The sequence below is a fragment of the Alnus glutinosa genome, chromosome 13 (assembly GCF_958979055.1).
Source record: "Alnus glutinosa chromosome 13, dhAlnGlut1.1, whole genome shotgun sequence".
NCBI lineage: Eukaryota > Viridiplantae > Streptophyta > Magnoliopsida > Fagales > Betulaceae > Alnus > Alnus glutinosa.
In genome coordinates, this window is record NC_084898.1 from 22,312,051 (window position 1) to 22,329,973 (window position 17,923).

A 17,923-nucleotide genomic window follows, 5' to 3' on the forward strand; every position below is an offset into this window, starting at 1 on the left:
GACAGGTGTGATTGTTAATGATCGATGAAAATGGAAATTGTTGTGATTGTTAATGTATTGATGGAAATGTAAATTGTCTATCAGGTCAATCATTAAAAATTTAAAAAATATATCCGCGAGCGCAAAAAATAAAAAATAATAATTTTTTCCCAAATTTAGTGACATGGCAATTTTTGCCACGACACTAAATTAGTGATGTGGCAAGGATTAGTGACGAATCAATTAGCGACGCGGCGGACACGTCACTGGCACATCACTAATTGTTCAGCAAATATATATATATATATATATATATATATATATATATATATATATATATATATATATATATATATATATATATATATATATATATATATATTGTAGTGATCTCTTTGTTGAACTTCTATTCCAGTGATCTAGCTAGCTACGAATCTTCCTTACTTTTCCTTAATTATTTGAGAAATTAGTTTTAGGTTACTGTTATTATTTATTATTTATTTTTAAAAAAATCAACTTCTTAATTGTTCTTTTTGTTTTTTTTTTATTGTTTTAATTAGCAACGCGGCGGACACGTCACTGGCACATCACTAATTGTTCAGCAAATATATATATATATATATATATATATATATATATATATATATTGTAGTGATCTCTTTGTTGAACTTCTATTCCAGTGATCTAGCTAGCTACGAATCTTCCTTACTTTTCCTTAATTATTTGAGAAATTAGTTTTAGGTTACTGTTATTATTTATTATTTATTTTAAAAAAAATCAACTTCTTAATTGTTCTTTTTTTTTATTATTATTTTTTATTGTTTTTGTAAATACAAGCTTCAAATATGGTCCAAAGAGATCCTTATTAAAAACAGAGTGCCATGTCAGCATAGAAGAACCCCAAAAAGACACTAGAAGAAGTTCTAACATTTCTCTTGATATATACGTGCATGCATGTCCATGTACGTACTCGTAATGAATGACTTCCAGGGCGTGGATCTGGTTGCCTGTGATTACAAGGGACAAGTGCGGGTTTCGTTGTGTCACACTATGGCTTATCTCACAGATCCTACTGCGGCTGAGGCATTTGCGGCTAGGCAAGGTGTTGAGTTGTGCTACGCTATGGGTTTTAACGCTGTCATATTTGAGAGGGATTCCCAAACGATTGTCCAAGCTCTTTTGGTTGACGGAGCCCATCCAGGTTCTTTTGACAATATGGTTGCGAACACTTGACTGTTGCTATCATCTTTCCCTCAGTGGCAGGTCCGATTTGTTCGTAGAACAGGGAATGTAGATGCTCACCAACTGGCTAGAATGGCTGTAAATCAAAAGGTTTCTCATGTCTGGATAGAGTCTATTTCGGGCTCTATTTCGGATGTTGTCTGTAAAGATCTAGAATCCTCTTAGTGATTGTTTTGTAAAAGTCCAGGTTGACCTAAAAAAAATAAAATAAAAATAACAACTTACTTCAATATATGGCCAAAAGTATTCAATATATATGAAGTTGTAAATATATGTATCATATCTCTTAAGTGAGGCAGTGACTTTAATTGAGAGAGAGGCTTTTAGTAAAAAACGTACAGATATATGTTACTTTTATACTTCTCATATCTACCAACTGACTAACAAGAACCCAACCCACATCTGCTAACTAACTAAGAACTAAGCCCAACTCCAACTACACTCAGTTATACGAATATTACAACTATATCCCATACGAATATTACAATTATATCCCTTACAGTGTACAATTATTACAACATAACATAATGATAAGAAAAACAAAGATCTCACCCTACCTTTTTTTTTTTCTTTTTTTCTTTTTTTTTTACACTAATTAATAATGAACTTTTTCGGGTATTTTGTTTTTTTGTTTTTTTTTTTAAAAAAAATAAATAAAAAATTGATGGGACATTTGCTAACATGCAATTGACATTGGGTTGCTGATATAGACACTAACGTGTTAAATGAGACACGCATGACAAATGTCAGTCCGCTAACTTTGATTGTAATTAAAGTGATACAAATTATAAGGACTTATTCTTGAAATTAGAGTTTAGACTAAATTCAAATTAGATGAAAATTTAATGGCTAAATATAACTTTTTTTTTCCAAATATATATTAAATAAAAAACGGAAATTGTGATGGATTTTTATCCTAAGTCCAAACGGCATTAAATTGGCACAATTCCTTGGCATGTATCAACTTTTTCAACCATATCCAACTAGTGTGACCTCATCTATATATCCCAACTCTCCACCTCTCAACTGCTCTTCCTATATTAATTGTTAGTAGACTTATTTTCGTGGTAAATTCAATTTCTTTCACTCATTTTCTTAATCGAGTAATGATAGGTACTATTTTTTTATTCTTTAAAAGTTGATGTGTCTTTTAAAATCACCATTAAATTTTGATGTTCTTAGCATTACTCATCTCTAACCACGTTAACTTAAATCTGACCCGATTCGACGCAGAATCGGTTTGGCTGATGCTCCTAAATAAAATTTGGAAGCGTCAAACCTTCCAAATCCATGAAAGTACATTATTTCGAATCTCCAAAGGCAGACAATCGGGTATTAATTCACGAATGCATGCAAAGAACATGGCTTTATTATTGCGTTAGATAGGAGAGTTTGGTAAAGATTGTTGATGCGAACTTATTTTTTTTGAGTAGTAGTAAAAAGTGATTGATGTAATATAGAATAAAAAGAATTTGTATAAAAAATTGAAAAAATTTTGTTTTATAGTGAATTTTTTTATTTGAATAGTAATAAAAAATAATTGATGTAATATAAAAAGTTAAAATATTTTAAAGTTAATTTTTTTTTTAAGGAAAAGTAAAAATAAGGAAATTAAGGAGAGGGGAGGGTGGTTATACCAAACACCTCTGTGGCTCTGTATATAACCACAAAACTGTCAACGTACTGCCGAATGAAGTCCGACATTAATTGCTGCAAAATTTGAGGAGCAACCCCGGTCCTTGCCTCCATTGAAGAATTTCGATTCCACAAAGCGATTAATTGAATGCCAATGTTTTAATTAAAAAAATAATTTTATCCTTACATAAAATATTTAAAAAAATGAAAGAAAAAAAAGAAGAAGTAGTTGAACCACCCTTTGGGTGGTCTAAAGGGGTAATGAAGGCCTTTAGAAATGGTTTAAGGTGGTTCGATCATCTTTAAAGACTTTAAAAATGATTGGACTACCTCCAGAGACGACTTGAAGGGTGGTCAAGCTCAAGAGCCATTTAGACGTGAATTCAAAAATTGGCCTTTAATGGCTAAGAAGGTAGCTCGACAACTCCCAAAGGTTATTTTTGAGATGGTCAGGCATGGGGCAGAAAAATATAATTATGTAGGGGTTCACTCAGAAAAATAGACAAAATTTCTACAAAACAATGGATTAGATATGGGAGCATATGATATTTTTTTATACCCTAGGCCTAGGGCTCAACTTGATACAACTTTAAATCCTAGGGATCAATTTAATAACCAAACTTTTTTTTTTTTTTGTGGAGAAACTACATTTACATCATCTAACTATCATCATTTTTGCAACGTCTTTATCTCTCAATGTTTTAATTTTTGCAATGTTTCATCTATTTATTGGGTTTAGGGCTATCAAATTTTGATACGACTCGCGAACCTGACATGACATTAGAGGGTTAGGGTTTGACATAAACGAGTTAACCCGCTCGACCCGTTTACGAAATTATGTATATACTTTTATATAATAAATCCATCTTGAAATGGGTAAAATTGGTCATGGTTGGGTTGAAACGGGTTAAAAATGTTGCTTTTTGATAAAAATGGGGTTGAACAGATTGACCCATTTATTAAACGAGTCAAACGGGGATCCGCCCTAGCTTGGATATGATGTCTTAATTTAAAACAAGGATGGAAAGATTTATTTGATAACTGTTTTAATTATGAATATATATGCGGATGCGATTATTTGTAATATTCGTAGCCACAAAATGCAGCTATCATTTTTAGATATCTGCATTCATGTCATGTTTTTACTATCTTTATCCATGCGCATGGTTATTAAATATTGTTAATTATTATCCGCTATCCGCATATTAGGTAATTGGCATTTTGTGCCTATTTTAGTATTTTGGGCATTCTTTTGATCCTCTATTAGAGCCTATTGTAAATGATTTAGTTTGGAAAAAAAATTCGGCTAGCTTTTAGTGTTTTAGGCTTGTTTTAATTTTTTTAAAACCCTAATCTTTTGAAAATATCTTGATTTCACATTACTTTTGCTTTTTTGTCTAAGTGTTACATGAGAAAACAATACAGCCAACCAAACCAATCAAACATAACTTATATCTAATCTAAAACGACGTTATTTTGGTAAATTTATTAAATATAATATATATTATATATAAAAAGTATGCGGGTGCGGTTAATAACCACATCCGCATACCCTAAAACATTTATCCACATTCGTATATGCAGATAGTGCTTTTTGCTAACCCGCATGTGCGGATAGCGGATAGTTGTTGATAGCAGATGCAGACAATTAATATCCATATGCATGTAACACCCTTAATTTTAATATTAAAAGTAAATTGATTGATAAATAATAAAATTTATTACTATTACTATTATTATTATTATTATTATTATTATTATTATTATTATTATTATTTTGAGGGAATTGAGCTAACCTTTTATAAAAGACATATTAAGCACAATGCTCAAAAGAGATAATATCATAAATACAATGAGTAACTTCCTCGCTAAAAACATGTTCTTTCAGCTAGTATAAACAAAGCTTCTTTTGCAAGACGGTGGGCCGCTTCATTAAATTGTTGCTTGACATAGTTGACATTTCATTTGTGCAAACAATTCGGTGCGTCTCTAGTATCCTCAACTAAATGACCATACCGACTCCAATTTATTTCATCTTTACGTAAGGCTTGCACTATTAGCTTGGAGGGCATCGCCTTCCAACCCTCTGTAAACCCAATTCTCTATAGAAATTAATAGCCCATAAAACTGTTGGTGACTTCTGAAATATTAGGTGCAATAATATAATCCCATACTTCAAACATAACCTGAAATTATATATATATATATATATATATATATATTTTTCCATATAATTATCCCACATTGAAAGCCTCGTACATGCTTGGTTATCTTTACGTCAACTAGTGCCAGCTCTTGCGTATCTTTTGCCAAAATGCATGCATGCAGGTGCTTTGTCCCACGTTCTTTAATTGTTTGAATGGTCAGTTATTGGACTCTACTTACGTGCTTATCCAATTGGATCGAGAAGCTAAGGCCTAAGGATATGATCCTCTCCTTCTCTCTCTTATCAACAGGTTCTTCAAATTTTATTCTCTCATTTAAATGTATAAATTTACCTGCAACAGATTTTTTTTTGGCGTTAAAAGTATGGACAGAGATCATAATTGCTCAGTGGACAAGACGACATTGAATAAGTGAAAAATAATCGATCTAATTAATGAGAGATGCTGGTTGATCGAAGTTGACATGCATAGTGTCTGCATGGCTATATATATATATACGTGTCCCAACCTTTCTTATCAAAGTTAAAAGAAGATTTTTTATTTTTTAAGCAAATTAAGAGAGAAGACCGACAGACCAGATGTCGCTTCTTTTCTTGAACGAGACTATAGTAGCATTTACTTACTGAGACTTTAATAAGAGGAGCTAAACAATCTTCAAAACAGGAGATCGAAGATGTTAGTTCCCTCAAATCGAAGTGAGTCATAACTTGATCACACAGTTCCGCCATAATATCAATGTGATCCAAATCAATTTACACTAATAAGATATGAGGATTCTACTGTGAGAGTCGAACCCATATCTTAGTGTTTCCGCCACGAATGATAAAGGGTAAAAGCTTGCGGCAAGACCATGAGAGCAACGTCATGCTATACTAATATACCTAGCTTGTTCTTATAATTAATTGGATGATTTTAACATTTATATCAACGTACTGAAAAGTTAAAATAATTTTTAACGAATTAAGAAGATCAACATCTGCATTAATGGTGCTGAAAGTCTACTACTGAGATGTGGACAATCATATACGAAGCCTACGTACTTGATTAGAAAACGACAATGACCTGACCCCTAACTGTTTCGTTAGGGATAGAATTAATTATCATGCAATTACTTGTATGAATAAGACATATATGTAGATGGGGCAAAGCTCACAGCTTTATTCAATTCGTGTGGGGTGCTTTGCATGGTGTCTTGATAATTTTTCGGATACCTAAATTATATCCAAAAAAAATAAAAAATAAAAAAATTTGCAAATATATAATATTATTAATTAGTGAGTGTTTTTTTTTTTTTTTTGTCTAACGTCTCTATTAAGCATTTACAAAGTTGGAATATTCTTATTTGAAACGACTCTAGAACCTTTTTTTTTTTTTTTTTTCAACAATTATATATGAAGTTTACTTAATTACAATGATCAGATCACTAACTGTATCCTTAGGGCCGGGATAGAATCTGGTAATTACTTGTATGAATAACACACACATGATATATATCCTGCTTTTCTCTCTTATTTGGAAAGAAGCTATGAAATTTTTAGATCTTGTTTCATTTGCAAAATAAACCCTTGAAATGGAATAACTATTATTCCGTAAGAATATGTAGTCATTTATTACTTTGTTTAATTGGTAGGGGTTTATTCCTTGAAATAATTATTTCTATTGGAATAATTAACTATTCTCTTTCGAAGAGGAATACATATTCCTCTAAAAAAATGTGAGGAATAACTATTCATAAAGGAATATACTACATTTTCCAAAAAAAAAAAAACTGCTAATTATTTTCTATTTTTTTTAAAAAGAAAGAAAAAGAAAAAGAAAAAAAAGCCAAAAGCCCCATTTACGGTGGCTGGCCGACCAGCCTAGCCACATATGGAGTTGGGGGTGGCACAGGCCACCCACTAGTTTTCATTTTTTTTTTAAAAAAATAATGTGGGTTTTTTTATTATTATTATTTTTATTTTATATAGTAATTTTAATTAGATTTCAATTAAAATATATGAGTTGTTACAAAACTAAAGAGTAGCAATAGTCATTTCATTCTACTCTTTTTTATTCCAGGTAATAACTACTTCATTTGTCAATGTAATATTCATTCCGCAAATCAAACGAGGCCTTTAATTCTAGTCGTCTCTTAGAGACAAGCCACCTCCTTAGGGAGTACTTTCCAGGGAGGAGGTAGCTAGGTTTCTTTTTGTATTTATGTTACTGTGTTTGCTGTTAGTGAGTTTAAGTCTCATTGTCTAATGTGGTTTTATATGTTGTTGGAGACTTTTGCATTTGGAGTTTGTACGTAACTTTCCTTGATGATAGATTCTATTCTGTTTTTCCTCTTCCTCCTCAACCAACCCATGGTAGTTGTTGCTTTTACCTAGTAGAGGTTCGAGCAAGGTTGAATGGTCTTTTTTGGCTCTTGTACGTCCAAGAAATATAGGATTAAGTTGTTTATGGTCCATTTGGAATCATTTATGGACTCATTTTATGATTTCGGCTTTCCATTTTTGGCATTATCTTTTTTGTTCAGGTTTGTTGTTGGGGAGGCCACTTCTCTCGGATTTTTGTTTCATTGTAACCCTCTCTTTTTAATATAATATATTGTACTTACCCAAAAAAAAGACATGTGGATGGGGTGAAAGTTTGAGCTTTATTCAATTCGTGTGAAGATGACGCTTTGCATGATGTTCTGAGAATTTAGTAGGGACGAAGCCTCGGATACCTAAGTTATTCAATATGATTAATAAGTTTTTATTTTTATTATTATTTTTAATTTTTATTTTGGTCTAACATTCAACTCTATAACTCTATTAAGCATTAATTAGGAACTTGGATTCTTGTTTGAAAGTCAAACAATTAATGATGTGTGTGTTTTTTTTCAATGGGGTAGATATACCTTAACAAGTGCCCTTACTACTGATCGCTAATGATATCTTTTTCATTGTGACTTTTATATGTGAACTTTTATTATTATATATATACATTTAGATGAGCTGAGGGCCGGGTGAAACTGAAAATGATTTCTAATTTTCTATTGAACCAGTTTACTGAAGTTATTTCTATACAAATATTTTTTTCTTGGCCCAAATTAATGGTACAAGAACTGAACTCCAGAAAACCTTAATTATTGCATATATATACAATTCGACCAATTTCTGGTATATATATATATATATATATATATATATATATATACCAGAAATTGGTCGAATTGTATCCGGATTTGTAATGCAAAAACGATAATCCGGTTGAATAATTCACAATTCAATATACATCGATCATGACTAATTAATGATTTGAGCATCTCTTTGTTGAACTTCTATTCCACTGATCTAGCTATATATGAATCGTCCTTACTTTTCCTTAGTTATCTGAGAAATTAATTTTAGGTAACTGATTCAAAAAAAAATAAAAAAAATCAACTGCTATATTGTTCATTTTGTTTCTTGTCTTCATAAATTTAGCCATTAGAAAAATATGAAGTAATGAGCTCGATGAAACAAAGGTTAGAACATGATATTGTTACTATATATACCAATATTAATTATAGATATTATAGAAATATGTAATAAAACAAAGGTGGTTAATTCTAACCTATATATAAGTTTTTGTGTTTAATTAACATGTTATTATAAGGTTTAATAACTAGTGATTTTTCTGTTTAGGTCATATATAATTATGTAAGAGGAATTCAAAGGATTACCCTTAATGTTTTTTTAAGTACAAGCTTCAGATAAGGTCCAAAATTATTGACTATTCATGTTTTGCAGATCTCGAAGGAAGCAATTTAAAAGTTGACACATCACCAAACTGAAAACTGTATCAACAAAATATGTGAAATAGTATATTTTACAAGTTATAATCAGTCCATGCCATCACAAACGCTCAAAAGAGATAATCTCTTAAATACAATGACGTACTTTCTTGATAAAAACATGTTCCTCCGGCATAAATAAAGCTTCATTTGCAAGACAATGGACCGCTCCATGAAGCTGCCGCTTGACATGGTTGACATTTCATTTGTGCAAACAATTCAGTGCGTCTCTAGTATCTTCAACTATATGACATATCGACTCCAATTTATTTCATCTTTTCGTAAGCCCTGCACTATTAGCTTGGAGGGCATCACCTTCAATCTAACCCATTGCAAACCTAATTCTCTATAGAATTTAGCAGCCCGCAAAATCGCCATTACTTCTGCAATTTGAGATGCAATGCTATAAGCCCATATACCTCAAAAAAATCACCTGATTTTTTTGTTTTTTCATATAATTATCCCACGTTGAAAACCTTGTACGTGCTTGGTTATCTTTACGTCAACTAGTGCCAGCTCTTGCTTATCCTTTGCCAACATGCAAGCTAGGGTGCTTTGTCCCACGTTCTTTAATAGGAGAAGCTAAGGATCCTCGATCTCCTTTTCTCTCTTATGATTTTTAATTGTTTTTTTTTTTTTTTGGTGTTTTCTAAACCAAAAGTATGGACGGAGATCATAATTGCTCAATGGACAAGACGACAATGAATAAGTGAAAAATAATCAGATCTAATGAGAGGTGCTGGTTGGTCGAAGTTGAACAAATTTTTGTGACTCCATTGTATTTAATTGATTAAAGAAATTCCGTAAATATTCCAGAAACAATTTAGGCCGACTTTATTAATTAACATTGTTATATATATATACGTGTCCCAAGCTTTCTGATAAAAAAAATAGCAAATTAAGAGTGTAGACGGGCCAACCAGATATAACTTCTCTACTTGAGCGAGACTATAATAGCATTTACCTATTAAGACCTTAACAAGAGGGGCCTAGACAGTCTTCAAAGCAGGGGAACAAAGGCGTTAACTCCCTCAAATCGAAGTGAGCCATAATTTGACACAATCCCCCATCAGTGAGATCCAAATCAATTTACACTAATCAAATATGATTCCATTGCGAGAGTCGAAACCCATAACCTAGTGTTTCCACCACGGATGGTAAAAGGTAAAGCTTGTGGCAAAACCATGAGAGCAACTTCATACTGTACTAATCTACCTTGGTCTTATAATTAATAGGATGATTTTAACATTTATATCAACTCAAAAATTAAATAATTGTTAACGAATTAAGAAGATCAACATCTACATTAATGGTGCTGAAGTTAGCTAGCTTTCACTTGACGTCTCTCTTCATTTTGGTCTTTCTTTGTCAAATTTAGGGTGCATTTTGGATTGTGATTTTGTAGATAATAAGTGCGATTTTAAATCAAATCGCAGAACATAAGTAGTTTGAAAACTGCATTTTTAAAAATTTGTAGAAAATATGTTTTTTCAAATCACAGATTCGCAGGTAAGAGGGTACTTTTTTGAAAACGCAAAATTTTAAAATCTAATTTGCGACTTTAAAGACAAAATTGTAATTTTGTCAAACACTTAACTGTGTTTTTAAACATTACTCTTTCGAGGGTCGTGCCTTTGCGAATGTCTTATTCATTGGGGACTTGGGTAGGGTTGAAGGGTCTCGCGAAAGTTATGTCTTTGTTGGGTTGAGTAGGATTGAAGGGTATTTTGAAGGTCATGCCTTTATCTACGTCCCCTCTTTCGAGAGTTCGAGTAGGGTTGAAGGGTCTCGTGAGAGTCATGCCCTTGCCCGTTCTCTGTTTTGCTGTCTATACCAATTTAAGCGGCCTTTTTCTTTGCTCTTGTTCAAGATATATATGATCGAGTTGTTTATGGTCCATTTGGAATTATTTATAGACCCATTTCTTGAATTTGGCTTTCCATTTTTGGCATTGTCTTTTTCGTTTGAGTTTGAGTTTGAGTTTGTTTTTGGGGAGCCCACCCTTCTTGAATTTTTGTTCCATTGTAACCCTCTCTTTTTAATATAATATATTGTACTTCCAAATTTATTTTTTATTTTTTAAAAAAGAAAGACATGTAGTGGATGCATGGGGCGAAAGCTTGAGCTTTATTTAATCCGAGTGAAGGGGGCGCTTTGCATGGTGTCATGAGAATTTAATACGGGCGAAGCCTCGGATACCTCAATTATCCCCCAAAAAAAAAAAACAAAAAAGAAAAAAAAAGGGCAAATATAAAATGTTATTAATAAGTTTTTTTTCGTCTAACATTTAACTCTATATATAACTCTCTTAAGCTTTAATTAGGAAGTTGGATTCTTGTTTGAAACTCTAAAACAATCATGTGTGTTTTTTTTTTCCACGCGGTAGACATACCTTAACAAGTGCCCTTATTTATACAGTACTCATTAATGACATCTTTTTCATTGCGACTTGTGTGTGTGAACGTACTTTTATTTATTTATTTATTTTAACACTGATTTTTTTTTTTTTTTTTTTTTTTTTTTTTTTTTTGTTTTTGAAAAATAAACTCCAAAGGGGTTACACAACTAGAAAAACAATACAAAGAACAAGAGCACCAAATACAACTACAACGCCCAATGGTGAGAAAACAGAGCCCAAAGGCCATAGCTGTGAACTAGAGATAAAGAATCTCTACCCACAAAGTTAAGAAAAAACTTAACTTAAAGCAGCTACCAAACGGTAGATTGTGAAACAGAGACAAGAATATACATAAATACAAAGCAGAAAAACACCCAAAATAAGCCGTCGGCAATGGAGATAGGGCTTACTTCGTTGGTGACGGCGGTGCGTGTCCTTCACGTGCCATCACCGGTTGCACCCTGCCGCAGATTGGACACCGTAGACACCATCCCCCATCGTGCACGGCCAGAAAATGTCGAGCATGATTGTCACGTGCGCCAAAGAGCAAAAGGTTCTTTGGAGCGTGAAGACCACGCGCCGAGCTACGACCGACGTGACTTGTGCTTCCGGCAGCGGGTGCGGACGAAGACGAGGAACGCTGCTGGGTGATGCGTGTCTAGTAGAAGTCGGTGGACATGCGTAGATCTGGCTTAAAAAATCCGAAGAAAAAACATTGAAAAACCGGTCAGAATACTCCGATGACGACATGAAAAGCCAGCCACTCCCCCAACCTGAGCTTCTTGAGTTGAGCCTTCTTGCTTGAACCAAAGAAAGAAAAACAAGAAAACACAAACTGCCCAAAGGACTAAGGGAAGATCAACTACCACCGAACTACCGGGGGGAACAAAAGCTCTACAACCCTAATGGTTGAGAGAAAAACTAACTTCCACTGGTAAACACCAAGGAGGGACAAAAAAACACTCCATAACCCTAAGAGGGCTAGCTAGGAGGTACCACCAACCGGAGAGGCCCAGCGAAACTAGCTTCAAAGGACTCTCTCTCTCTCTCAAGAAAAAGGGAGCTTCTCTCTCAAGTAGTTCGTTTCTTTTTCCTAATTTGTAGTTATTATTGTGTGCCTCTCACTGAACTTTTATTAGTATATACATTTAGATGAGGGCCGGGTGAAATTGAAAATGATTTCTAATTTTCTATCAAACCAGTAACTGAAGTTATTTCTATATAAATATTTTTTTTTCTTGGCCCAAATGGTACAAGAACTGAACTCGAAAAACCTTATTGTACCAGAAATTGGTCGAACTGTATACGGATTTGTAATGCAAAAACGATAATTCGGTTCAATAATTCACAATTCAATATACAGACATCATGACTAATTAATTAATGATTTGAGCATCTCTTTGTTGAACTTCTATTCCACTGATCTAGATATGAATTGTCCTTACTTTTCTTAAGGAAAAATTAGGGAAAAGTACACATAACCCCCTCAAACTACCACTCAATTGTCAATGTACCCCCTAAACTACCAATTGTGTCAATCTCCCCCCTTAAACTACCAGAAAATGTCAATGTTCCCCCTAAGACCAACAAAAAGACAAAAATAACCCTAATTTTTTTTGAATAAGACAAAAATGTCCTTATAAATTCAAAAAAATTAAAACTAAAACTAAAAAACTTAAAAAAATTAAAAATTAAATTAAATAAAAAACGAAAAAAAAAATATTTTAAAAAAAAAAGAACAAATTTTTTAAAAAAGTAAACAAAAAATAACTGATATTTTTTAAAAAAAAAATGAAAAAAAGAAAAAAGAAAAACCAGTTTTTATTAAATTAAAAAACGAAAAATAACAAATTTTTTTAAACAAAAAAAAATAACTGAAATTTATTTATTTAAAAAAAATAAAACAAATGAAAAAAAAAAACCAGTTTTTATAAAATTAAAAAACGAAAAAGAACAAATTTTTTAAAGAAAAAAAAAACGAAAAAACAAAAAATAACTGAAATTTATTTATTTATTTTAAAAAAATAAAACAAATGAAAAAAAAAACCAGTTTTTATTTAATTAAAAAAACGAAAAAGAACAATTTTTTTTTAAAAAAGAAAAAGAAAAAAAAACTGAAAATTATTATTTAAAAAAAATAATAAAAAACAGTTTTAATTTTTAATTTTTTTGTTGGAATAATTTTTTGTTATTTTATATTTTTTTAATATTTTTTTTTTAGTTTTTATTTTATTTTAATAATTTTATGAAGGGCATTTTTGTCATTAGGGGGACATTGACATTTTCTGGTAGTTTAAGGGGGGAGATTGACACAATTGGTAGTTTGGGGGGTACATTGACAATTGAGTGGTAGTTTGAGGGGGTTATGTGTACTTTTCCCGAAAAATTACATTTTAATCCTCTAAACTGTCAGTTGTTTTGCAAGTAGTCTCACAAATTGCCAATACTTGAACTCTGGTCCCTCAAACTATCAAAATGTTTGAAAAAAACTCATTTTGACGAAATATGTCCATAATACCTCTATCCCGTGTTATTTTTCAATTAAAAATAAAAATAAATAAAAAATAAGTAAAAAACTAAAAATTAAAAAACTAAACTAAAAGAAACTTAAATTTTGTTTTTTGTTTTAAAAGATAAAAGTAAAGAAAATGCTTGGGAGGGATTGGCCCGAAAGCCACCCTAGGGGACGGGGGTGGCCGCACGGCGACCCCCACTGGCCGGAAAAAATCAACAATTTCAGCTTTCTTTACAGAGAACGGGAGACCACGCATCTTCAATATTTCAGTGTATTACAGGCTAGGGCTGGCAATTCTGACACGACCCGACAACCTGACATGAACACGACACGAAATTAGCGGGTTTGGGTCTACCTTAAACGGGTTTGGGTCATAAACGGGTCTACCCGTTTATCTTGGTTTGGCGGGTCGGGTCGGGTCGCGGGTGACCCGCCAGACACGATTAACTTCTTCTTTTTCTTTTTTTTTTCTTATTTCTTTTTTGGGTTAAAAAAAAAAAAAAAAAGGGAGAATGGCCTAATGGGAAATTGTCAAATTGGGGGGAATGATTTGAAAAGTGAAAAGTTGAAAACAAAAGATTCAAAACTCAAAAGAATCAAAACAGTGAAAATACAAACATATATATATATATATATATATATATATATATATATATATATATATATATATATATATATATATATATATATATATATATATATATATATATATATATAATTACCTCCCAATGTAATTATTCTGTTTTTTTCCTTTAGGTATTGGAGTTGAATGACAAAGATGGGCATGTCAAACTAACCTGCATTGGACTTAATCTGATGGACAATTATAATGCAGTTTGTTGTATTTGTAAATTTGTAATGATGATGTAGTGATTTGGTGCTAGCCTACTAGGAGTAGGAGTTTAAAGATGAATTGCTAAAATTATTATTATTTCATTTAAATACCAACAAAAAACCCCCCAAAATATATATATATATATATATATATATATATATATATATATTTTTTTTTTTTTTAAAAAAAAAACTTTTAAGCTAAACGGGTCGTGTCGGGTCATGTTGACCCGATTCGACCCATTATGTTAAACGGGTCTCACGGGTCTTGTCAAGTGACCCGTGAAATTATTGTGTCGTGTCTGGAGCTCCGACCTGTTAACATAAACGGGTCGTGTCTGGGTCTAGGCTAAACGGGTCGCGGGTCTTAATAGGTCGTGTCGGGTGACCCGTTTTGCCAGCCCAATTTACAGCTGCTCTGTATCACTGATTCTCTTTGATCGAGATGGAAGAGGGCTTCCATGGTAGTCATAATCGTAAAATATTCCTTCATAGTTTACCTATGCAGCAATAGCATCGTAATTAATAATCTTGCCTCTTGCATATGAAAACTTCCACATACCTCCGACCCATGTTCTGTCGATCTCTTTGCATAGCAATCTCAACGTGCATGGATCCCGCGAAACAATTAAAGGCTTCTCCTGAGAACCGTCCGCTCTTGTTAACCAGCAAAACATCCACAATGTCCAGTCCAGCGAAGAATTTGAAAATGTCAATGTCGGTGCAGCTGAAGGGAAGCCCCCTGAGCCGACCCACTGGAAAGAGATCGAGGGGGCTGAAAGCCACCACCATAGCCATAAGGTTGAAAGCCACTTGTACTGCTGCTCACCGCGAAGTAGGGATTGGATTGCATCAATATTCTTTGTCTCTTTGAGCCGATCTCGTACCCGTCTGAAACCCTCCGGCCCTGGGGGTGGCCTGCGACCCACCCCAGAGGTGACGCGCAGGACAGGTCACCCCTTCCCCAAATATTTTATTTATTTATTTTTACATATTTTTTTTTTTAGTTAAGTTTTTTAAAATTATTATTTTTTTCAATTTTTTTTAAATTATCATTTTTTTAATTGAAAAATGACACGTAACAAGAGTATTATAGGCATATTTAGTCAAAATAAGCATTTTTTAAACGTTTTGGTAGTTTGGAGGGTCAGAGCCCGAGTGTTGACAGTTTGTGGGGCTACTTGCAAAACGGCTGACAGTTTGAGAGGACTAAACTGTAATTTTCTCTTTCTTCAATTATCTGATAAATTAATTTTAGGTAACTGATTTTAAAAAAAATCAACTTCTATATTTTTCATTTTGTTTCTTGTCTTCATAAATTTAGCCATTAGAAAAAGATGAAGTAGTGAGCTCGATGAAACATAGGTTAGGACATATTGTACGTTAAACTATATATATACTGTAAAGTAAGTGACTTGATTTCTATCAAGTCCTTGCCGTGGGACTTACATTTTTTGACTTATATTTTTCTCTTACACACACGCATTGTCTCTTGTCTGGTCATGCTTCATTTGTTGACATGCATAGTGTCTGCATGGCTATATGTACGTGTCCCAAGCTTTCTGATCAGAGTGAAAAGTTTTTTTTTATTTTTTATTTTTTTATTTTTTAGCAAATTAGGAGGAAAGACAGGGCCGACCAAATGTAACTTCTCTAATTGAGCGAGACTATAATAGCATTTATCTATTGAGATCTTAACAAGAGAGGCTTAGACAATCTTCGAAAGAGGGGATTGAAAGAATTAGCTCCCTCAAATCAAGGTGAGCTATAAGCCTATAACTTAATTGACACAGTCCCATTAAAACATTAGTGAGATTCAAATCAATTTACACTAATCAGATATAAGGATTCCATTGCGAGAGTCGAACCCATATATCTTAGTGATTCACCACAGAAGGTAAAAGGTAAAGCTGAGAGCAACGTCATACTACATGTACTAATTATCTACCTTGTTCTTATAATTAATCGGATGATTTTAACATTAATTTATATCAACTCTCAAAAATTAAATAATTTTTAACGAATTAAGAAGATCAATATATATCTACATGCATTAATGGTGCTGAAAGTCTACTACTGAGACGTGGACAATTATATATATATATGAAGCCTACTTAATTGATTAGAAAACGACAATGATCGGACCCCCAACTGTTTCGTTAGGGATAGAATTATCATGCAATTACTTCTTGTATGAATAAGACATATATGCAGATGGGGTGAAATTCAATCCACATGGGGGTGCTTTGCATGGTGTCTTGAGAAGATTGAAGTTCCGGATACCTATATTATATCCAAAAAAAAAAAAAAATTGCAAATATATAATATTATTATCAAGTGTTTTTTTTTTTTTTTTTTTTTTTTTTTTTTTTTTTTTTTTTTTTTTTTTGGGTCTAGCATCCAACGTCTCTATTAAGCATTTACAAAGTTGGATTCTTAATTATTTGAAAGGACCCCGGCCAGAACTTTTTTTTTTTTTTTTCTACAATTATATATGAAGTTTACTTAATTGAATAGAAAACGACAATGATCAGACTGCTAGCTAACTGTTTCCTTAGGGCCGGGATAGAATCGTGCAATTACTTGTATGAATAAGACATATATATTTGGATCTCAAAATTAGTATCCTGCTTTTCTCTCTTGCTTATAGAGAAGTTAAAAAACTTTTAGGCCTTGTTTGGTTCGCGGAATACTCTTAGAATGGAATGATTATTCCGTATGAATATGTAGTCATTAATTACTTTGTTTGGTGAGAGTCTATTCCCATTGTAATAACTATTTCTTTACGAAGAGAAATATCTATTCTTAAAAAAAAATTAGAGGAATAACTATTCATAAATGAATAAATTACATTTTTCAAAAAAAAAACCACTCATTAGTTTCTATTTTCTTTCAATTTTTTTTTTTTAAAAAAGAAGAAAAAAAAAGGCGAAAATCCTCCTTTATAGTGGCCGGCCGACCACCCATTGGGGAGGTCGGCCAGCCACCTATGGAGCCGGGGGTGGTTGCACCATCCCTGAAGCATTTGGGGGTGGCTTGTAGTCTTCAATTTTTATTATTTTTAAAATAATGTGGAGTTTTTTTAGTAATTTTGATTAGATTCCAATTAAAGTATAAGAGTTACAAAACTAATGAGTATGAATAACCATTCCATTCCACTCTCTTTTATTCCAGACAATAACTATTTTATTTTTCAATAGAATACTCATTCCGCAAATCAAATGAGGTCTTAAATTTTAGCCGTCTCTTAGAAACAAGCCACCTCCTTAGGGAGTGCTTTCGGGGGAGGAGGTAGGCTTCTTTTTGTATTTCTGTTATTGTATTTGCTATTTGTGGGTTTAAGTCTCATT

The 17,923-nt window shown here is 32.6% G+C and overlaps 1 pseudogene; it reads right to left on the bottom strand.

Moving 5' to 3' along the window:
* Window positions 1–13,625: 13,625 nt before the first annotated feature.
* On the bottom strand, window positions 13,626–16,499 carry LOC133853979 (uncharacterized; annotated as a pseudogene).
* Between the last annotated feature and the right edge of the window lie 1,424 nt (window positions 16,500–17,923).